This window comes from Chiloscyllium plagiosum, unplaced genomic scaffold (assembly GCF_037043375.1).
Source record: "Chiloscyllium plagiosum isolate Xiang-an unplaced genomic scaffold, Cpla_swu_hap1 HiC_scaffold_2, whole genome shotgun sequence".
Classification (NCBI taxonomy): domain Eukaryota; kingdom Metazoa; phylum Chordata; class Chondrichthyes; order Orectolobiformes; family Hemiscylliidae; genus Chiloscyllium; species Chiloscyllium plagiosum.
This window is the reverse complement of record NW_028270140.1, coordinates 38072908-38095847: the sequence shown is the minus strand read 5'-3', so window position 1 is coordinate 38095847 and position 22940 is coordinate 38072908.

Genomic DNA, 22940 nt, shown 5'->3' with positions numbered 1-22940 from the left:
ACTTCATCTAAGTGGTGTTCCTCAACTCAAATGCTCCACTTGCCTTATTTTCTTATGATAAAGCCAGCCGTAGTGCCTGTTTGAAGTCCAGTTTGGCTTCAGCCTAGTAGGCACTGTTGTATGATTACATCATTAATCCCATTCTCATCACCACTAAACTAACTCTACAGAGGCTGGTATCCCCATTACCAAGTCACCCTTTAGTTACACATGATAAGTCCTTCACACTGATCCAGCTCCCGGGAGAAAGTGAGGACTGCAGATGCTGGAGATCAGAGCTGAAAAATGTGTTGCTGGAAAAGCGCAGCAGGTCAGGCAGCATCCAAGGAGCAGAAGAATCGACGCTTTGGGCATAAGCCCTGAAGAAGGGCTTATGCCTGAAACATCGCTTCTCCTGATCCTTGGAGGCTGCCTGACCTGCTGCACTTTTCCAGCAACACATTTTTCAGCACTGATCCAGCTCCCTTACAGCAAGTTTTCCAATTGAAAAGGATGTCTGACACTTCTGCTCTTATCTGTCAGCCAGAGCTCCCTAAGTAGACCAAGTTAACATCCCCAATCAGGGAACTCATATTCTGTGAGGTCCACCTGGCTGACCTCATAACAATCACTGCAGAGATGAGACCCTTGAAGAGATTAATTGAGATTTTCCATGAGCCTTCCTGCCACAGACTTAATCAGAGCAATGTCAGGAACATGGCAGGGCTCCACTCAGTATCCTCCCACTTGATCACATGACTCAAGCTCTCCCCATCCCAGACCCCAAGTGTTTTACCAGGAAGAGCATTAAATATCCCCTCCTATATGACGTGCTATCTCCTCACCTCAAGACTAAATAGTCTACCCCTTACCTTGAACTCTGATCCCCTAACTCTAGATTCTCTATCCAATGGCAATATCTGTTAAAGTTAAGCATTCAAAGAACTATCTGCACTTCAATGAAATCAGCTCTCAGTTCTCTGAACACCTTGACAACATGGGCCTATTCTAATCCTTCAACCTGAAACAGCACTCTTATCTGGGAAACAATGTAAAAGTTTGAGAAGTTAATAAATCTAGCAAAACAAATTACAATAAAATAATGTTTTATATCATTGAGTGGGAGCAGTTCTTTGCTTGCTGCATTTAGTACCATCATTTGGAATGCAGTTAGCGTTACTCAACTAGTATTCAGAGCAGCCCTCCCTCTGCTCTCAATATTGTACTTGAAATGGATGCAAAGAATGGACCTGAATGGACCTCAGCAAGATGTGATGTGTAATGCATATTAACCTCAGATTTATGATCCTGTCTGTGTTTCAATCAAAGATTGCATGTTTTTCAGCTTTATCACTGAGCTCTCTTAGACTCTGATGAACCTGAAGGAGTGAGGAAATATCAACTGCTTATTCACAGCAGCAGATGTAATCAATGATAATCATGTTGGTGATTCCTGTACAAGGCAATACATAGTAACCTTTATGTCAAGTTCATCTATCTTCCTCTTCCCCTCCATGCTGAGACTAGCAGTGGCTCTGTAATGGAAATGTTATGAGGGCCCTTAGGACATGACTACATCCAAAGAGGGGGCTGAACTAATAACTCACAAGTGACAAAAGTTGCAAATGAATTATGATATATGCCATGAGAGATAAAAATTGTGCCATCTTTGTTTTCATGATACATATCATGCTCACTAAATTGAAACTGGCAAAGAATTATTTAAAATTCAAGTGGTATAAAATATATGATTAGTGGTGAATTATATTCCTTTATGACTTGGCTGTTTTGTTTGAGTAGTAATATTTCGACCGCTATAAATAAATCATTTGAAGGAATGCTCAAGAATAGTCTGAAATTTGTTTTCTGACAGTTGTCACAATCCCACCACAATATGAATGCAAAAGCTTTTGCCTTATCGCTGTAATCCTGCTCTTATTAATATATTAGAAGTATTTCATAAGGCCAGCTCGATATAACGTCTGTGCTGTCGGCAGGTTAGAAAGCTCACATTGCCCAGATTCTAATTTCACTCAAATCTGTCTTTTACAAACCAGGAGTGTTTCTACATATTTTCAAAGCTGTAGAAGTCCAGTGAGTGTGCTGTCACTGCAAAAGCAGTTTGTGAACTAAGTACATGACTCCAAAATAAGTGAGCATTGTGTCAAAATGTCCTTACAAAATGCTCTTGGGTCTCTGTGCTACTTTGCCATTGATGTTGTTTCAATCTGTGGATAGTGTTGTGGACCAGACCAGACCTCCTTCAAAATATTTTAAGAAGATAGCCTAGACCCTAATTTTTGTCTTACTTTGAAGACAAATGTGAAGTGAGGTGTTCCAAATGCATTGCAACTGGTCAGACTACTGGACATTAAACAAGACACAATTTGTTTGAACGCTGTAGTTAAAATATGACCAAAGAAAGGGGAACTGAGAATAACTTAACTCTATTGGAAAACTTAACAAAAAAGTAAATTCAGAAAAATAGATTTGTCTCACAGGTTACCCAGTAGCAGAAAGAAACCCCAGATTCTAGCCGTAACTGAGAAAGGGAAAGGATAGCTTCTACTTCTTCAAGCTCACAACAGCAATTGCTTAAAACTAAACCTAAAACTAAAATAAACTGGCAACAACTTGCCAGGCTGCCTCTGTTGTTCCAACTTTTAAAAAAACCCAAGGCCTCACAAGCTTTTTGCTTTCTGACATACAACTCCTCCCTCTTGTTCAAAGTCTCTTAAAAAAAAGGCCAAATGACCTCATAAGCTACAGCATCATCATGATAACAATTTTAAAATGTAGCTATCAGTCTGCTATTTGTTTTGTGGTCCCATGGCATGACTGTATAAAGAACTGATTTTGAAGGGGTGAAATAGGAGACAGAAAGATTTCCACCATCTGTTCTAAAGGCTTTAGGACTTTCAAGTGATTCTTTTTACATCTGTGAAATCCGAGATGTCAATTATGATGGATAGATGTGCACTAACTGATTTGAGACGTTTCTAACACTCAAATCTCTGCAGGTTCACTTTTGTAGATGCTGTTAGATCCGATTTGGAGATGCCGGTGTTGGACAACTAGCTTTCGGAGCGATACTCCTTCATTAGGTGGTTGTCACAACCACCTGATGAAGGAGCGGTGCTCCAAGAGCTAGTGTGCTTCCAAATAAACCTGTTAGACTATAACCTGGTGTTGTATGACTTTTAACTCTGTTAAATCTGAGCAAAGAAGAGTGCCTTTATTATACTTCATAAGGAATCAGTCTGGCGAGGTTTGACTAATAAAAGGAAACCTACTTCTCAGCTACTGTTTATTGCTCACCTGACTTTGAGTTTTAAGGTCACTGATCCACGTGGTTCCCTACAGTCACCTTGATTGTCTCCTGAGAGACACTCTTCTCCACCTTTCATGTTCAGGTGTAGTCATAGTTTTATAGGTCATCCAGTATCTTGTTCACATCGTAGGTCAACTCGTCCTCTCTAATTGTTGTCCCAATATCTCATGCCTCCCAACACTCGGTTCATTTCTCTCCAAATCCCAGAGTAAGACCCTCCAGCTGTTTTCCTATGGATCATTGCATTGGGATTGACCCAATCAAAATACAAGTGGCATTTTCTGTGGCTATGACAATGCTGCATTATTTTTTCTTGTCCTAGTCAATGTTTGGTCTTAGTGGTACGCAAATAGTTCACATAAAATAGGCTATTGAAGTGAATAAATATTGAAATTATGGAATCACTTTAGTACATAATTACAAATACATACAGCACAGGTGCTAGGGTTCACTGGGGAATTTTCAAGTCTTCTTGAGGATAATGGAAGCAGTTAATATAACGGTTGCAACTGGATGAAGGACATACACGGAATGTGATTAATACTGTTATAATTCATGTATGTATGAAACACACTGTATGGAAATGATTTTCTTTCATTATTTAATTCATTTGAATTAATAAAAATTGAATACAGAAGATTTAATGTTGTCTCATTCTCAGAAGTGACTTCACCTGATGAAGGAGCAGTACTCCGAAAGCTTGTAATTTCAAATAAACCTGTTGGATTATATCCTGGTGTCGTGTGACTTCTGATCTTATATAGAATGACAGAGGATATGCAGCACAAAAATAAGGCCATTCAGTGCAACCAGTCCACACCAGTGATTATGCTCCTTTTGACCTTCAGCTCATCTAATCTATTACTGTAACCAATTATACCCCTTTTTCTCACTGCTTATCTAGTTTCACTTAAATGTGTATATTTGCCTCAATCATTCCATGTACAATAAGTTCCACTTTGTGAAGTTTCTTCGAAATTCTTTATGAGATTTCTTAGTGACCTGCTTATGTACAGTCTTTAGACATGCTCTCCCCCCCCCCCCAAGAGAAAACTCTGCGAAAATCTGACATAATTTTAAAGCCTCCCACCTCACTCAGCATTGCTTTCCAAAAAGCAAAGAGACTAAGACCTTTCATCTTTTCCTGATGTTTACCCACAGGGCCTCTACATCCTTTTTCTATTTTGCTGTTTTCATTAGAGAAAAGAAGGTTTAGGGGTGACTTGATTGAGGTGTACAAGATGATTAGGGGGTTAGATAGGGTTGACAGTGTGAACCTTTTCCCGCGTATGGAGTCGGGTATTACAGGGGGCATAGCTTTAAATTAAGGGGGGGTAGATATAGGACTGAAGTTAGGGGTAGGTTCTTCACTCAGCGAGTCGTAAGTTCATGGAATGCCCTGCCAGTAGCAGTGGTGGACTCTCCCTCTTTATGGGCATTTAAGCGGGCATTGGATAGGTATATGGAGGATAGTGGGTTAGTATAGGTTAGGTGGGCTTGGATCGGCGCAACATCGAGGGCCAAAGGGCCTGTACTGCGCTGTATTCTTCTATGTTCTATGTCCTATTTTGCTTACTTATGAAAATATCATATATAAACCAATATTGCCAAGTGTTAATCCTTGATTCCCCTTTCTATTATACCTACAGGCATATCAATTTGCAGAAGTATGCTCATGGTACCCTGCACCCTTTGGGAGACACTTTTCCCTGTTTTGTTTCTCAATTCAGCAAACACATCTTCCTTGCCTGTTTGACATAGAGTTTTGGAAGGTATACAACATATTGTCTAGCTATCACCATTGTTAACAGCTAACCCGAGAATGCAACTTTAAAAAAAAGGGTTTTGTGATTTACACATGAAAGAAGTGAAACTATCACTGTATTCTAACAGATGAAAGGCTTGACAGACAATCAATTTTTCAATGTATAATTTCAGTTACATCACACTGCAAATTTTTGCTATAAATTCTGTGTTACGATTGAGCCCTCCACAATCACCTGATGAAGGAGCATCGCTCCGAAAGCTAGTGTGCTTCCAATTAAACCTGTTGGACTATAAACTGGTGTTGTGTGATTTTTAACTTTGTACACATCAGTCCAACACCGGCTTCTCCAAATCATGAATACTTTATTTTTATATGAGAAATGCCAATATAAATACTCATGTAATTCCTCAAATGCTGAAATAATAATTTCAATCCCATTCCTGGTTTCTCATTCAGGTTGCACTGGACATGCAGAAACATTAGCATCCAACTTGAGCCAGAGTTGAAATTTAAATTCGTGTTCTTCCACAGAACTACTTAATTCCACTCTATAGCCGTCCTCACACATATCTTAGCTCAAACCCTCTACTATTGAAGCCCTTTTGAAAACTTTTGTTCTAGAACTTCGAGACTCAGTTTTTCCAATCCATTCCCGTTGTTTGCCTTCCTTCAACTATGCTCTATAAACTCCAGCTTGTTCAAGATAATTCTATTAGATTTAAAATAGTGATGGAAAAGGATAGACGAGATCTAAAAGTTGAAGTTCTAAATTGGAGAAAGGCCAATTTTGACGGTATTAGGCAAGAACTTTCGAAAGCTGATTGGGGGCAGATGTTCGCAGATAAAGGGACGGCTGGAAAATGGGAAGCCTTCAGAAATGAGATAACGAGAGTATAGAAAAAGTATATTCCTGTCAGGGTGAAAGGAAAGGCTGGTAGGTATAGGGAATGCTGGATGACTAAAGAAATTGAGGGTTTGGTTAAGAAAAAGAAGGAAGCATATGTCAGGTATAGACAGGATAGATCGAGTGAATCCTTAGAAGAGTATAAAGGAAGTAGGAGTATACTTAAGAGGGAAATCAGGAGGGCAAAAAGGGGACATGAGATAGCTTTGGCAAATAGAATGAAGGAGAATCCGAAGAGTTTTTACAAATACATTAAGGACTAAAGGGTAACTAGGGAGACAATAGGGCCCCTCAAAGATCAGTAAGGCTGTGTGGAGTTGCAGAAAATGGGGAAGATACTAAATGAGTATTTTGCATCAGTATTTACTGTGGAAAAGGATATGGAAGATATAGACTGTAGGGAAATAGATGGTGACATCTTGCAAAATGTCCAGATTACAGATGAGGAAGTGCTGGATGTCTTGAAATGGGTAAAGGTGGATAAATCCCCAGAACCTGATCAGGTGTACCCGAGAACTCTGTGGGAAGCTAGAGAAGTGATTGCTGGGCCTCTTGCTGAGATACTTGTATCATCGATAGTCACAGGTGAGGTGCCGGAAGACTGGAGGTTGGCTACCATTGTGCCACTGTTTATGAAAGGTGGTAAGGACAAGCCAGGGAACTATAGACCAGTGAGCCTGACCTCGGTGGTGGGCAAGTTGTTGGAGGGAATCCTGAGGGACAGGATGTACATGTATTTGGAAAGGCAAGGACTGATTAGGGATAGTCAACATGGCTTTGTGCGTGGGAAATCATGTCTCACAAATCTGATTGAGTTTTTTGAAGAAGTAGCAAAGAGTATTGATGAAGGCAGAGCAGTAGATGTGATCTATGTGGACTTCAGTAAGGTGTTCGACAAGGTTCCCCATGGGAGACTGATTAGCAAGGTTAGATCTCATGGAATACAGGGAGAACTTGCCATTTGGAAACAGAATTTGCTCAAAGGTAGAAGACAGAGGGTGGTTTTCAGACTGGAGGCCTGTGACCAGTGGAGTGCCACAAGGATCGGTGCTGGGTCCTCTACTTTTTGTCATTTACATAAATTATTTGGATATGAGCATAAGAGGTACAGTTAGTAAGTTTGCAGATGACACCAAAATTGGAGGTGTAGTGGACAGCGAAGAGGGTTACCTCAGATTACAACAGGATGTGGACCAGATGGGCCAATGGGCTGAGAAGTGGCAGATAGAGTTTAATTCAGATAAATGCAAGGTGCTGCATTTTGGGAAAGCAAATCTTAGCAGGACTTATATACTTAATGGTAAGGTCCTAGGGAGTGTTGCTGAAGGTTCATAGCTCTTGAAAGTGGAGTCGCAGGTAGATAGGATAGTTAAGAAGGCGTTTGGTATGCTTTCCTTTATTGGTCAGAGTATTGAGTACAGGAATTGGGAGATCATGTTGCGGCTGTACAGGACATTGGTTAGGCCACTGTTGGAATATTGTGTGCAATTCTGGTCTCTTTCCTATCGGAAAAATGTTGTGAAACCTGAAAGGGTTCAAAAAAGATTTACAAGGATGTTGCCAGGGTTGGAAGATTTGAACTATAGGGAGAGGCTGAACAGGCTGCCGCTCTTTTCCCTGGAGCGTTGGAGGTTGAGGGGTGACCTTATAGAGGTTTACAAAATTATGAGGGGCATGGATAGGGTAAATAGGCAAAGTCTTTTCCCTGGGGTCAGGGAGTCCAGAACTAAAGGTTTAGGGTGAGAGGGGAAAGATAGAAAAGAGACCTACGGGACAACTTTTTCACACACAGGGTGGTACATGTATGGAATGAGCTGCCAGAGGAAGTGGTGGAGGCTGGTACAATTTGCAACAATTAAGAGGCATTTGGATGGGTATATGAATGGGAAGGATTTGGGGGGATATGGGCTGGGTGCTGGCAGGTGGGACTAGATTGGGTTGGGATATCTGGTCGGCATGGACAGGTTGGACCGAAGGAACTGTTTCCATGCTGTACATTTCTATGACTCTATGCAGCTATCCAAATCTTCTCCTGTTCTACATCTCACATAGCAATCACTCCCCAGTACATGAAACATGCAGGCTTTCTGTGCCTCAGCATAGCACTTTTAAGATCTTCATCATTCAAATCCTATCATAGCAGCACACTACACTATCTCTGCCCCTGCCTCAAGACTGATTATACTTCTCCAGATGTTTTGGTCTTCTGATTCATGCCTCCTGTGGATTAGCCCTGTCACCAGTAGCAGAATAGTGGCTTGAAATAAGCAAGGAGCATAAAAGTGCCATAAGTCCTGGGTATTAATTGGAACCTCAGCAATATAACTGGAAGTTATCAGCACTGGTGCACAGCGATAGATATAAAGTGCAAACATCTGGGGAAAAAAATTGCGTCCCTTGAGTTAAGTGAAAAGTCATTGATGTAATAAAGTGAAGGGCCAAGGAGACAATGTCACAAACACAGTCAACACTAGAATTTCTAAGTCCAATTAATAAGCAATTGATTCACATGCAAACAGGGAGTCTGCATCAAGTTACAAATAGTTGTGACTTTTATGCAAAAAATATAGCTGCAGGCCCCATTTTGGGCAAGACAATAAAAGATTAACATGCTTTTCCTATTTCTATTACATAGCAGGTGCCTAATTTTCTAATTAACTATTACTTACTGGTATGAAATGTCCTGATTGGTCAGACGGTGCAAGCTCAACATCTGAGTATAGGCTTTTGACCATAGGTTACTCCAGTGAACTCTCCTCGGTCTCTTCTGAGGGCCTGATGCCTATTTCCAACCGGTTTCAAGTTATTTCACAAAGCTATGTGTATGCCCTCTTATGCTATTCCTTAGGAGGCATTAATCATCAGGAATGATGAAGGACTTATGCCCAAAATGTCAATTCTCCTGCCCGTCAGCTGCTGCCTGACCTGCTGTGCTTTTCCAGCAGAACATTCTTGACTCTGATCTCCAGCATCTGCAGTCCTCACTTTCTCCATAAATTATACGGTACTCTGATCTTCATCTATCTCTTACCTCAGAGATGTCAACTTTAAACTTAGAGATTCCCCCACACTCCAACTAACCACAAAGTGGGGGACACAATTTCAAAGATTGATGATCGTCTGAAAGAATGAATTTCTCCTCAACTTCATCTTAAATAGAAACTTTGTCTTCCAGTTCCAGACTTTGCGTAATGAAAGAAAACATGTTTTCAGCATCTACCCTGTCATGTTCCCTCAGAAGCTTTTATGGTTCAACTGGGTGCACTTGCTGTCTCAGAATAAGCCACTGTTGCAAACATCATCTCAAATAGGCAATAAGACCTGATTATTTGGGTAAAGGTCACCTCTTTATCCTTACCCAATATAGTAGTAGTGTTCATTTGTTGGGAAATATTTGCATGTCCACTTGCAGCCATTTTAGAGTTTTAAGAATTCATACATTGTCTGAAAGATGGACACTACATTTTCATTTTCTAAACAGAGATATGGCCTTCATAGATTGTAAAGGCAGCAAGGCTTGACAAAGTTTGAGGATATTGGTAATGTAGTTGGGGAGGAAATTTAGTTACTGTTGTATACAATATATTTTTCAGAGAGGCTTTGACAAAATATGGGGGATTACCCGAAATGTTATGAGAAATAGAAATAGTGGAAGGATAACAAACTGGATCGATTAAGGATTAGAAGGTGCAAAGGGAATAGAAATCCTAGATAGTTATCAGAGTGGTTGAAGGCAGTATTGATGTTATATAGGGGTTATACCTAAGCTTACTGTATATGTCAATAATTTAGATGTGAGTCATGTTGGAATTTATCAGTGATTCAAAAATAGGAGTTCAAATGATTTCTTCAAAAGCCTCAGTGATATTGTCATGATGGCAGAAAAGAGAAACAATGGCTGATGAAATCATTTGCTGACAAGTGTGAGGTGATACATTTCGATAAAATGATAGCAGCAGTAAATAAACTCTCCGAAGTAGTAAGCTAGGCTGTAGAGGGGTAGAAGAATTTGAGGCGACTGAAGTTTGACAAGGTGACAAAGACCAAAGGCACCTCCTCTGCCTTCTGAGATAGAGAGTTCACAACTCTTTGAGAGAAAAGATGCCTTCTCATTTCTGTCCTAAGAGGGCAAATCTTAACTTTAAAAAAGTACCCCCCAGTATTGCACTCCCCACAAGAGGAAGCATCTTTTTCATATCCACCTTGTCAAGACTATTGAGGATCATGTACACCTCAATCATATAACCCCTTACTTTTCTGAACTCCAAAGAAAACAAGCTTAATCTGTCCAATTTTTCATCATAAGACAAGCCATTCATTCCAGTTACAATTTAGTAAACCTTCTCTGAACTGCCTTCATTGCATTTACATCCTTTCTTAAATAAAGAAAACAAAATTGTACACAATACTCAAGAAGTGGTCTCAGCAACGCCCTACATAACTGAAGCATAATGTCCTCACTTTTATGCTCAATTTCTGTAATAATAAAGGAGAGCATTGAATTCACCTTCTTGATTATGTGCTGTACTTGCATAGAGGTAGTTACTCTAAAACACAATGGTGGCGTTCTTGTGAAATCCCGCATTATAGAAACATTGCGCTTTAGAAACAGTGCTTAAAGAATTGTCACAGCAATCACATCACAGCCAACACACAATTTACAAGTTTGCACTTTAGAACTCTTGGGAGATAAGGCAGGGCAAGTGACTGAGGTGTCAGTGGGGGAACACTTTGGGGCCAGTGACCACATTTCTAATAGTTTTAAAATAGTGATGGAAAAGAATAGACCAGATCTCAAAGTTAAAGTTTTAAATTGGAGGAAGGCCAGTTGTAACAGTATTAGGCAAGAACTTTCGAACGTTGATAGGGGCGGGGAGGGTGGGTGCAGGGTTGTTCATAGGTGAAGGGACGGCTGGAAAATGGGAAGCCTTCAAAAATGAGATAACAAGAGTCCAGAGACAACATGTACCTGTTAGGATGAAGAGCAAGGCTGGTAGGTGTAGGAAATGTTCGATGAGTTGAGAAATTGAGATTTTGGTCAAGAAAAAAGGAAGTGTATGTCAGGTATAGACAGCAGAGATTGTTTGAATCCTTAGAAGAGTATAAAGGCAGTAGGCATATACTTAAGAGGGAAATCAGGAGGGCATAAAATGGACATGAGATACCTTTGGTATATAGGGTTAAGGAGAATCCAAAGGGATTCTTCAAATAACTTAAGGATGAAAGGGTAACTAGGGAGAGAATAGGGCTCCTCAAAGATCAGCAAGGTGGCCTATGTATGGAATCGCATGAGATGGGGGACATATTAAATAAGTATGTTGCATTAGTGTTTACTCTGGAGAAGGACGTTGAAGGCAGAGAACAATGGGAAATAAATACCAACATCTTAAAAATGTCCATATTATAGAGGAGGAGGTGCTGAATCTCTTAAAACACATAAAGGTGGATAAATCCCCAGGACCAGATCAGGTGTACCCTAGAACTCTGAGGGAAGCTAGGGAAGTGATTGCTGGGCCCCTTGCTGAAATTATTTGTATCATCAATAGCCACAGGTGAGATGCCAGAAGACCGGAAGTTGGCTAAAGTGATGCCACTATTTAAGAAAGGTGGTAAGGAAAAGCCAGGGAACTATAGACCAGTGAGCCTGACAATAGGGCAGGAAACTTGTTGGAGGTAATCCTGAGGGATAGGAGTTACATGTTTTTGGAAAGGCAAGGATTGATTAGGGATAGTCAACATGGCTTTGTGCTGGGAAATCATGTCTCACTAACTTCATTGAGTTATTTAAAAATTAATGAAGAGGATTGATTAGGGCAGAGCGGTGGACGAGATCTATAAGGACTTCAGTAATGCATTTGGCAAGGTTCCTCATGGTGGACTAGTTAGCAAGGTTAGATCACATGAAATACAGAGAGAACTAGCCATTTGGATACAGAACTGACTCGAAGATAGAAGTCAAAGGGTGGTGGTGAGGATTGCTTTTCAGACTGGAGGCCTGTGTTTTTTGTGACATATATAAATGATTTGGATGTGAACAAATGAGGTATAGTTAGAAAGTATGCAGGTGACACCAAAATTGGAGGTGTACTGGACAGTGAAGAAGGCTACCTCAGATTACAATGGGATCTTGCTTAGATGGGCCAATGGGCTGAGGAGTGGCAGATGGAATTTAACTTTGCCAAATGTGAGATGCTGCATTTTGGAAAGACAAGTCAGGGCAGGACTTATACACTTAATGGTAAAGTTCTAGGAAGTGTTGCTGAACAAAGACAACTTGGAGTACAGGTTCATTGTTACTTGAAAGTGGAGTTGAAGGTAGACAGGATCATGAAGAAGGTGTTTGGTAAGCTTTCCTTTATTGGTCAGAGCATTGAGTATACAAGTTGCAGTTGTAGAGGACATTGGTTAGGCCGCTTTTGGAATATTGTGTACAATTCTGATCTCCCTCCCATAGGAAGGATGTTGTGAAACTTGAAATGGTTCAGAAAAGATTTACAAGATTTGCCAGGGTTGAAGGGTTTGAGCTACAGGGAGAAGCTGAATAAGCTGGGGCTGTATTCCCTGGAGCGTCGGAGGCTGAGGGGTGACCTTCTAGAGGTTTATGAAATCGTGAGGGGCATGGATACGGTAAATAGACAAGTTCTCTTCCTTGGAGTGGGGGAGTCCAGAACTAGAGGGTATCAGTTTAAATTGAAAGGAGAAAGATTTAAAAGGGGGACTAAGGCGCAACATTTTATGCAGACGGTGGTCCGTGTATGAAATGAGCTTCCAGAGGAAGTGGTGGAGGCTAGGACAATTACAGCATTTAAAAGGCATCTGGGTGGGTATATGAATAGGAAGGGTTTAGAGGGATATGGGCAAATGGAACTAGATTAATTTAAGAAATCTGGTCAGGATGGGTGAGTTGGACCAAAGGGTTTGTTTCCATGCTGTATATTTCTATGACTCTGTGACTCTAACAGTCTCCCCAATTTGTCAATTGCATTACAGCAAATTTGTGTTAATAAAATAGGAGAACAACCTATACTCACTTTTTGTGACTTATGCATTAGAACAAACTGATCCGTCTGCTGTTCACAATTCTGCAAACATTTGCCAATGCTCTGCACTTTTTATTCTGTCCACCAAAGAGACCAATTTCACATTTTCCCTCATCTATAAGTCAGATTGTTACCTTCTCACTCAACCTCCCTACATCAATCTGCAACCATTTATGTCCTCTTCACAACATGTGTTCCTATTTATAATAAATGCAAAATACTGTACATTATAGAAATATGAAATAAAATCTGAAGGTATTGAAGAAACTCAGCAGATCTATTAGCATCTGTGGAGAGAGAAACTGAGAAGAGTCTGTGGACTCAAAATGTTAACTCTCTTTCTCTCTCCCCCAGATGCTATCAAATCTATTGAATTTCTCAAGCATTTTCATTTTTTACTTTACACTAGCTATCTTTGTAGTTATCTACCATGCCTTCATTCTTCCAATCTAAATAATTGACAATAACAAAGAAGTTGAGGACCCAGCATACAGAACCTGTGAGACCACACTCACCAAATCCTGAAAAACCACTGTAAGATTCATTTAAGTATACTCCCTGCTTTCTACCAGCCAGTCAATCTTCTATCCATGCTCGTATGTTACTCCCTACACCACATATTTCTTCTTTGCTCACTAGCCTTATGTGTTGCAAATGTCTTCTGGAAATCCATGTACAGTACATCTACAGACTCCCCTTTATCTACAGTGCATGGTACTCCTTCAAAGAGCTCCCTTTCACACAAAACCCATGCTGATTGTTCCTGATTATCTGGGTTTTATCTAAATGTTTAGTTATAAATTGCTTAATGGCTGGTTGTAATACCTTTGCCACAACACTACCAGGAAGCAAAATGCTCTACATTTTACTTTCTATCTACTCCCCTTCCTTCATGAATAAGTGAATTATGTTTATTGCTCTCTACCTCTCATCTTTTCACAACTGATTCAATATCCTGATTTCCTGAACCAAGGTTATCACTAACTATTGCCATCCTTAGTTAAGAATGTTATCCCATCACCTCTACCTAGTTTCTCATCAATGAGGACAGGATGGGTTGATTGACCTTTTCTGACCTGCTGCAGTGTGGCTGCCTCCCAGGCACTGCCAGGTTCCTGACTCAGCTTAACACCTGCTCATATTCCATAACATTGCGCTGCTGAACAGAAGGAAGTCTGAATTGCCCTTTGAGACACCTTGAGTGTCAAATTGTTGCTGATAGCGGTCCAATGCTGATGCAGGGACCGTGCTTCCAGGAAAATCTCCTGGAAATGAGGAATGAAACATGGTAGTTCAATTTTCCCGCTCCTCAATCTCATCCAGAGCCAGATCCACAGAGCTGGGTATCACCACAATGTAATAGCCATTTACACTCCCAGAAATTATGCCCTACCAACATATTGATTCAGTTCAATAACCCTGACAAATTCAGGATGTGACGTCAACTTTAATGTACACATAGCAGACACCAATGTGTACATAAGGGCTAGCTCGGTGAGGAATGAAATGATTAAATGTAAATTTTGAAATAAATTATATGGAAATAGGTAAAAAGATTTGAAGTTGCATTAACTCTGATTACAGACAGCAAACATTGATAGCTTCAGCTAGAAAAAGCCAGCATTTTTCCACTGCAGAGGTTGAGCCTCACTATCTGTGATTCCCGGAAGCGTATAGGTGTGTATGTGTGTGTGGTCATTGGCAGGAGTAAAACATTCATATTTTTGAGTTTATCTTAACGCTTGAATTTTTTCAACTCTAAGTTAAATTTCTCAATATTAAAAATGTTCTTCCCAGTTAACAAGTGGATACCCTCTGTAGTAGTGGATACAGGTTCTATATTAGTATAATTGGATAATGAACACTGAAAATGATCAATTCAGAATAATCAATAATAGCTCACAGTAGCTGGTGCTAAAAAAAGTAAACCTTTTACTGCACAAATAAAAACATAACAATCCATCAATATTGCATTAAGTATTGGAAAGTACTTGATACCAATTAGTAAAAGGAAGTTGTGTATGTAATTGCTACTTCCTTTAAAGAATCAATTGGTTCGTGCATCTCTGATGAAAAACTATAAATGCCTCCAGAAATGTCACATCCTTTACAGTCAAGGGAAGAAAGTTTCATACATAGGTATGTATAAACTATTTCTAAGAATTAAACTTTAACTACCCGGGGATATCAAAGTGCATTGAGGCATTTGAGCAATGCTATACATAAGAATGTAAGAAAGAGGAGTTGGATCCGGCCCAACAGATCCTCAAGCATGTCCTGCCATTCAGGCCTCAACTCCTCTTTTCTGCCAGATCCGTCATCTGTTGATAGTATGGTGCTGGAAAAGCACAGCAGGTCAGGCAACATCCGAGGAGCAGGAGAATCGACGTTTGAGGCATAAGCCCTTCCTCAGGAATGAGGCCTCATTCCTGACGAAGGGCTTATGCCCGAAACATCAATTCTCTTGCTCCTCGGATGCTGCCTGACCGGCTGTGCTTTTCCAGCACCACATTCTCAACTCTGATCTCCAGCATCTGCAGTCCTCACTTTCTCCCAGATCTTTCTCCCATCGTCCTGATATTCCAAAATTCTAACTATTTCCTCTTCATATGCTTTCAGTGATCCAGCCTCCACAAGTCTATGGTTTGCAGAATTCCAGACATTCACCACCATCTGGGAGAATACATTTCTTTGCATTGCAGTTGTGACGATGCTGCTCTTATAATGAGGTTATGCTGTCTTTGGTTTGTTTCTCAGAGAGGTTGTAAAAGCAGTGATTCTGCAAAGTCTGGGTTTAACTACTTGAGAAGGCTTTCATGTTAACAAAAAAAAACACTTGTATAATTAAAAGGGAGTGTCTAGTTCTCTGAGCTCAGCTTTCCTTTGGTTGGGTTTGGTTTTAGCAGGCAGTCAATGGTGAAGCTGCTGAACCTGAAGAAGCAGGTCCATGCTGATCCTCCTTCTCTCTGACATGGATTTTTCCTTTTTTTCCAAAGGGGTGTTTATGGGGATTGTTGCAAGCATTTGGAACAACATCATTAAGTTGGGATAATCTGTTGGGTTTTCAGAGAGGTTAAGTTATTTTATATTCTGTTCCCTTGTTTGTATATCATTCAGTAATCTTGCAAATAAATTCTGTTTTGTTTAGTAGTTGGGCAAGCTGCATCACTCCTGGAATATCCACTTTACACCTAATTGAAACAACCCACAAAGTTAGGGTCTAGGGGCTACTTCCTTGAAAAGTTTGGAGGGGGTCTGGCCTCATCCATAACACAATTTTAAATGAGTGTCCTTTTTTTTCCCAATGTTTGAGATTCACCCGCTCATGTAAACATCTAGCCTTTGAAGCCCCCTTGGGACCTTACACATTTAAGTAAGATCCATTCTTATTTATCTAAATTCTAATGAACAAAGGCTTAACTTCTTTAGCCATTCTTGATAAGTCAACTCCTTCATCCCAGGCATCAACTTATTGAATCTGTTTTGACCGGTTTCCAACTCCAATACATCCTTTTTTAAATACAGGATTCAAAACTGCACACAGTACTCCAGATGCAACCTCACTAATACCCAGAACATTTGTAACAAGACTTCCACTTTTTAAAATTCCAACCACTAGCAATAAAGTCCACAATTCAATTTGCCTTATTTATTCACTACATCTGCATGCTAATGTTTTGTGTTTCATGTGCGTGACTGCCCAGATCCTTTGGTGCTGCATTGTCATGAAGCCTCTCTCCTTTTAAATAATAGTAAGACTTTTGAATCTTGTGACCAAACTGCATGAGCTCACACTTTCTTACATTAAGCTCCATTTATACAGTTTTGCCTACTCAACGTATCTACATTCCCTAATATTTCCTTATGTCCTTGTCACAACATGCCCTCCCACTGACTCAGCAAACTTGGATACATTATAAACTACAACCTCCATCAAGTCATTAATATATACTGTAAATAACTGAGGCCCTATATGGATCCTTGTGGCATTCCACTAGTTACATCTTTCCAACATGAAAAGGACCCATTGATCCTAACTCTCTGTCTCTTTGTGTACCAATCCTCAATCAATGCTAATACAATACTCCCAATACCTTCTCAAAATTCAAATTCATTACATCTACTGATTCCCCTTTATCAACCATGATTATCATATCCTCAAAACAACTCCATCAAATTTGTCATAAATGGTTTCTCTTCCACAAAATCATGTTGACTCTATTTGATTGTATTCATCTTTTCTAAATTTATTGCTATTTCTTCCCTAACAATGGGCTCTAGTATTTTCCAACAACAGATATTAAGTTAACTGGCCTATAGTTTCCTGCTTTCTATCCCTCTCCTTTCTTAAAGAAGAATGTCATGTTAACAGTTTTCCAATACACTGGAACCATCCTGGAATCCAGTAAGTTCCAAATATTTCAGCCAATGTTTTCACTATCGCTGTAACTACTTTCTTTAAAATCTTGGATACGGATTATCAGGTGCTGGCAACTTATCTGCCTTTAGTTTGTCACCTTCTTTCTCCCCCATGATAAAGAGTGTTACAAGATCTTCTGCCCCCCTCATTAGCATCTTGCTTATTTATTATCTTTGGGATGTTTGTAGTGTCCTCCATAGCAAACATTAGTTAAAAATAGAAGTTAAAATTAATTGCATTTTCCTGTTCCATTCACTAGTTTCATTCATTAAAGGTCCCACAGTTGCTATATCTACTGCATTTATATATGTGAGAACCTCTTTTTGTTTGTTTATGTGTAGCTTACCGATTTATAATCACTTGCAAATAACCATTTCTTTCCCTTGTCATTAACTTTTTAGTTATCCACTGTTAGCTCTCAAAACATTTCCAATCATCTGATCTAAAACTAGTTTTAGCCTCATTGAATGTTGTAGTTTTTGATTAGATGCTCTTCTTGATTGCATTATTAGCTCTTTGGTAGCTCATCCTTTTACCAAGTCCTACTTTTCATTCTGAATAACGTTTTGCTGAGTGTTATGAAATAGTCTGTCACTGCTGATCCACTGACTTTCCCTTTCATCTATTTTCTTTCTTCACTCCTCTGTAATGGCTTTTATTTAATTTGAGGACACTGGTTTGAGATTCGGGTTGCTCTTCCTCAAACTGAACTTGTAATTCTATCATATTGTGATTACTACCCCTTAGAGGATACTTAGCTATGAGAGCTCTTATTAATCCTACCACATTTCGCATTACAAGATCTAAGATCATCTGTTCCCAGGTAGGAGTTGCAATGAATGGCTCTAGCAATAATCCCTACTGCACTTGACAAAATAACTTTCATGTTACACTGTCCATTTTATTTGTCCAGTCAAAATGCAGATATTACCCATGACAATTGTAGTGTTGTCCTTTATACATTATTTCCCAATTTTTACTTTGACTACAGTGAGGCAATTCTTTCAGGGCCTAAGATGACGCTGCGACTTCTTTCTTTTGCTCTACCTTATTTCCTTGTAAACTGATTTCATGTCATGATCTATTGCACCTTATGTCCCACTGATACTATCCTTAATTAATAAAGTTACTCCACCTCCCCTTTTGCCTATTTTTCTGGAACATTGAATGCCCTTGAATATTGAGTTCAGATCACCCCACAACCATGTCTCCATGTATAACTATCATGTCATAATCTTTTATTTCCATTTGCGTTGTCAACTCATCTATCTTTACAACAAATGCTGCATGTATTAAGATAAACAAACTTAAGATTTGATTTCTTTATCGTTATTACTTACCCTGGCGATAGTTTCAGCGACACTGTTTTGGTGGCATATATCTTCTACTCCTTCCTGTCTCACTTTGATCATCATTCACCTCTTTATTCTCCTCTCTGCTTTCTCACTATTTTTTAAACTTGTCTTCAATGGAACTCCACCCCCAAAAAACCAAAAACTATCTACAATCCCAGTTATGTAATTCTGCAGGATGCTAGTTCCAACATGACTCAAATGAAACTCCTTCCAATAGAACAGTTTTCTCTTTCACCAGTACTGGTGTTAGGGCTCCATGAATTGGAACCTATCTCTTCCACACCAAACTTTGAGCCACGTACTTACCTATCTTACTTAGCTGACACAAATTTGCACGTGGCTCTGGTAATAATCCTGGGATTATTATCTTTGTAGGTTTGCTTTTTAATTTAAGCTGTGAGTAATCCCTCAGTAAGACATCTTTCCCAGCTATTGATCCTTTCCTGTTGGTATCTATATGGACCATGACAACTGGATACTTCTTCTCTCATTGCATGTTCCTTTTCAGATTAGGAATGGTGCCCTGAACATTGCCACCAGGTAAGGCAATGCAACCTTTGAGATTCTTTGTCTTTGCTGCAGAGAACAAAAAACGTCCCTAACTATCTTGTTGTTACTATATTTTACTTTTCTCCCCAATTTGGATGGTCTCAGGACTATGGTCAGTCGTGGGTCAGTTTGTTTATCGCCTCTGCAATAAGATCATAAGTGAATGAGGATATCCAGGACAACCATCCAGGAAAAAGCGGCCCTCTTTTTGGCACTGTGTCCATAAGCATCCATTCCCTCCACCACTGGTGCTCAGTAGCAGCGGTATGTACTATCTACAAGATGTACTGCAGAAATTCACCAAAGATCCTCGGATAGCACCTTCCAAACCCATGACTACTTACACCTAGAAGGACAAGGGTAGCAGATATACAGGAATGCTACCATCTTCAAGTTCCCCTCCAAGTCATTCACCATCTTACCTTGGAAATATATCGCTACTCTCTCATTATAGTTGGATCAAAACCCTGGAATTCCTTTCCTAATGGCATTGTGGGTCAACCCACTGCAGAGAGACTGCAGCAGATCAAGAAGGCAGCTCACCAGCAAGAGCAACTAGGATGGGCAATTAATGCTGACCAGCCAGCCACACCCATATCCCACAAAATGAATAAATTTTAATAAAAGACCATAAGATATAGGAGCAGAATTAGGCCATTCAACCCTTTGAGTCTGCTCCACCATTTGATCACCAGTTGATACTTTTCTCATTCTCATGCCATTTCCCTGTAAGCTTTGATACACTTAATAATAAGGACCTATCTATCTCTGCCTTAAAAATACTCTATGACTTGGCCTCCACAAGCTTCTGTGGCAAAGAGCTCCATAAAATCGCTGCACTCTGGCTGAAGAAAGCCCTCCTCATTTTAGTTCTAAAGGAACATCTTTCACTCAGAGGCTGTGCCCTCTGGTCATAGTCTCCCATCCTTGTGGAACTATCTTCTCCTTGTCCACTCTATCAGGCGTCTCAGTGTTCTATACGTTTCAATGAAATCCTCCCCCATTCTTCTAAACTCCATCAAGAAAAGACCCAGAGTCCTCAACTACTCTTCTTATGACAAGCCCTTCATTCCCAGGATCATTCTTTTAAACCTCTTCTGGACTCCCTCCAAGGCCAGGACATCCTTCCTTAGATAAAGGGCCCTAAACTGCTCACAATGTTCCAAATGCTGTCAGAGCAGACCCTTAAACAGCGTCATCAGTAGATCCCTGCCCTTGTATTCTAGCCCTTTTGAAATGAATGCTAACATTGCATTTGCCTTCCTAACTGCCCATTGAATCTGGATGTCAAGCTTAAGGGAATCCTAAATTGGACTCCCTAAGTCTATTGTGCTTCAGATTTCTGAGGCCTTTCCCCATTTAGAAAATAGTCTGTGCCTCTATTCTTCCTACCAAAGTGCATAAGCTTATACATGCCGACATTGTTTTCCATCTGCATTTCTTTGCCCTTCTCCAAGCCCATCCAAGACCTTTTGTCATCTTCCCACTTCTTTAACATCACCTGTCACTTCACATTTCTTTGTGGCATCTGCAAATTGTTCCTTCACCCAGATTGTTAATGTATTAAGCGAATGGTTTTGGTCCCAACATGGACTCCTGCAGAACTCCATCAATCACTGGCTGCCATTTGGAAAAAGACTCCTTTATCTCAACTCTCTGCCTTCTGCCAGTCAGTCAATCTTCTCTCCATTTTGGTACCTTGCCCCAACACCATAAGCTCTTATATTATTTAGCAGTGTCCTGGGTGGCACCTTGTCAAAGGCCTTCTGGAATTCCAAACAGATCACTGACTCTGCTGTGTCAAACTTGCTCATTTTCTCCTCAAAGAATTCTAACAGATTTGTCAATCATGAGGCCCTCCCACTGATGAAGCTGTGCTGACTCAGCTCTATTTTACCATACACTTCCAAGTACACCACAATCTCTTCCTTATTAATGGACTTTAAAATGTTACGAATGACTGAAATCAAGCTCTCCGTCCTGGAGTTTCCTGTCTTCCGTCTCCTTCTTTTCTTAAACACAGATATTACATTAGTCATTTTCCAGTCCTCTTTGACCCTCCTTAACTCCAGTGATTCTTCAAAGATGACTACCAATGCCTCCACAATCTCCTCAACTAACTCCTTCAGAACTATAGGGTGCAATCCATCCAGTCTGGTGTCTCCTCCACCTTCAGATCTTTCAACTTCCCCTCACCTTCTCCTTAATGATGGTCACTGCACTCACCTCTGACTCTCTTGAAGTTCTGCTACGCTACTAGTGTCTTCCTGAAGACTGATGATAAGTACCTAGTCAGTTCCTCTGCCATTTCTTTGCTCCCCATTACTACTTCTCCAGCTTCATTTTCCAGCAGTTCAATGTCCACTCTTCCCACTCTCTTATCTTTTATATATCTACCAGGGTCCCAGATTCGATTCCAGCCTTGAGCGACTGTCTGTGCGCAGTTTGCACATTCTCCCCGTGTCTGTGTGGGTTTTCTCCGGGTACTCCGGTTTCTTCCCACAGTCCAAAGATGTGCAGTTTAGGTGAATTGGCCATGTTAGTTTCCCATAGAGTTAGGTGCATTAGTCAGAGGGAAATGGGTCTAGGTGGGTTACTCTTCGAAGGTCGGTGTGGACTTGTTGGGCCGAAGGGCCTGTTTCCACATTGTAGCAAATCTAATCTAATCTAATGTAAAATAAACTTTTGCAATCTTCTTTTATATTACTAGTTCGCTTACCTGGATATTTCATCTTCTCCCCACTTATTACTTGTGTAATCCTCAGTTGGTTTTTAAAGGCTTCCCAATCCTTTGACTTCCCGCTAATCCTCATCACATTGTATGCTTTTTCTTTTTGCTTTTATGCTATACCTGATTTCCGTTATCAGCCATGGTTGCCTTGTCCTTATATCAGTATGATTCTTTGGGATGAATTGCTGGATCTCCCAAGTTACCCCCAGAAACTCCTGCCATTGCTGCTTCACCATCTTTGCTGATGGGCGCCCCTTCCCATTCCACTGGCCAGCTCCACCCTCATATCTTTGTGGTTACCATCACTTAATTCTAATACCATTGCATTAAATTCAATCTTCTCCCTCTCAAACTGCAGGATGAATTCAATCATATTATGGTCAATGCCCCGAGGGATTCCTTTACCTTAAGCTCCCTAATCTAGCCTGCTTCATTACACATCACCAAATCCAGCATTACCTGTTCACTAGTGGAGTCTACAACATGCTGCTTAAAAAAAATCTTACAAACCTTCCACAAATTCCTTTCCTTGAGATCCACTACCAACCTGATTTTCCCAGTCTGTCTCCATATTGATGATCATTGTAATAATGCCTTTCTATCACCTGATTTATTTTCTTCCCCATTTCCTGTCTAATGCTCGGAGACCTGTATATACTCCCCATAAGGGTCCTTTTTCCTTTCTGGTTCTTCAAATCTATCCACACAAAGTCCATTCCTTCTGACCTTATATTGTTTCTCCTTGTTGATTAAATTTAATTCCTTACTAACAAGGCGACCCCACCCCCTCTTCCCATCTGCCTGTCCTTTCGATAGGATACATATCCTTAAATATTCCTGTTGCTCTTGCAATATCTCTATGA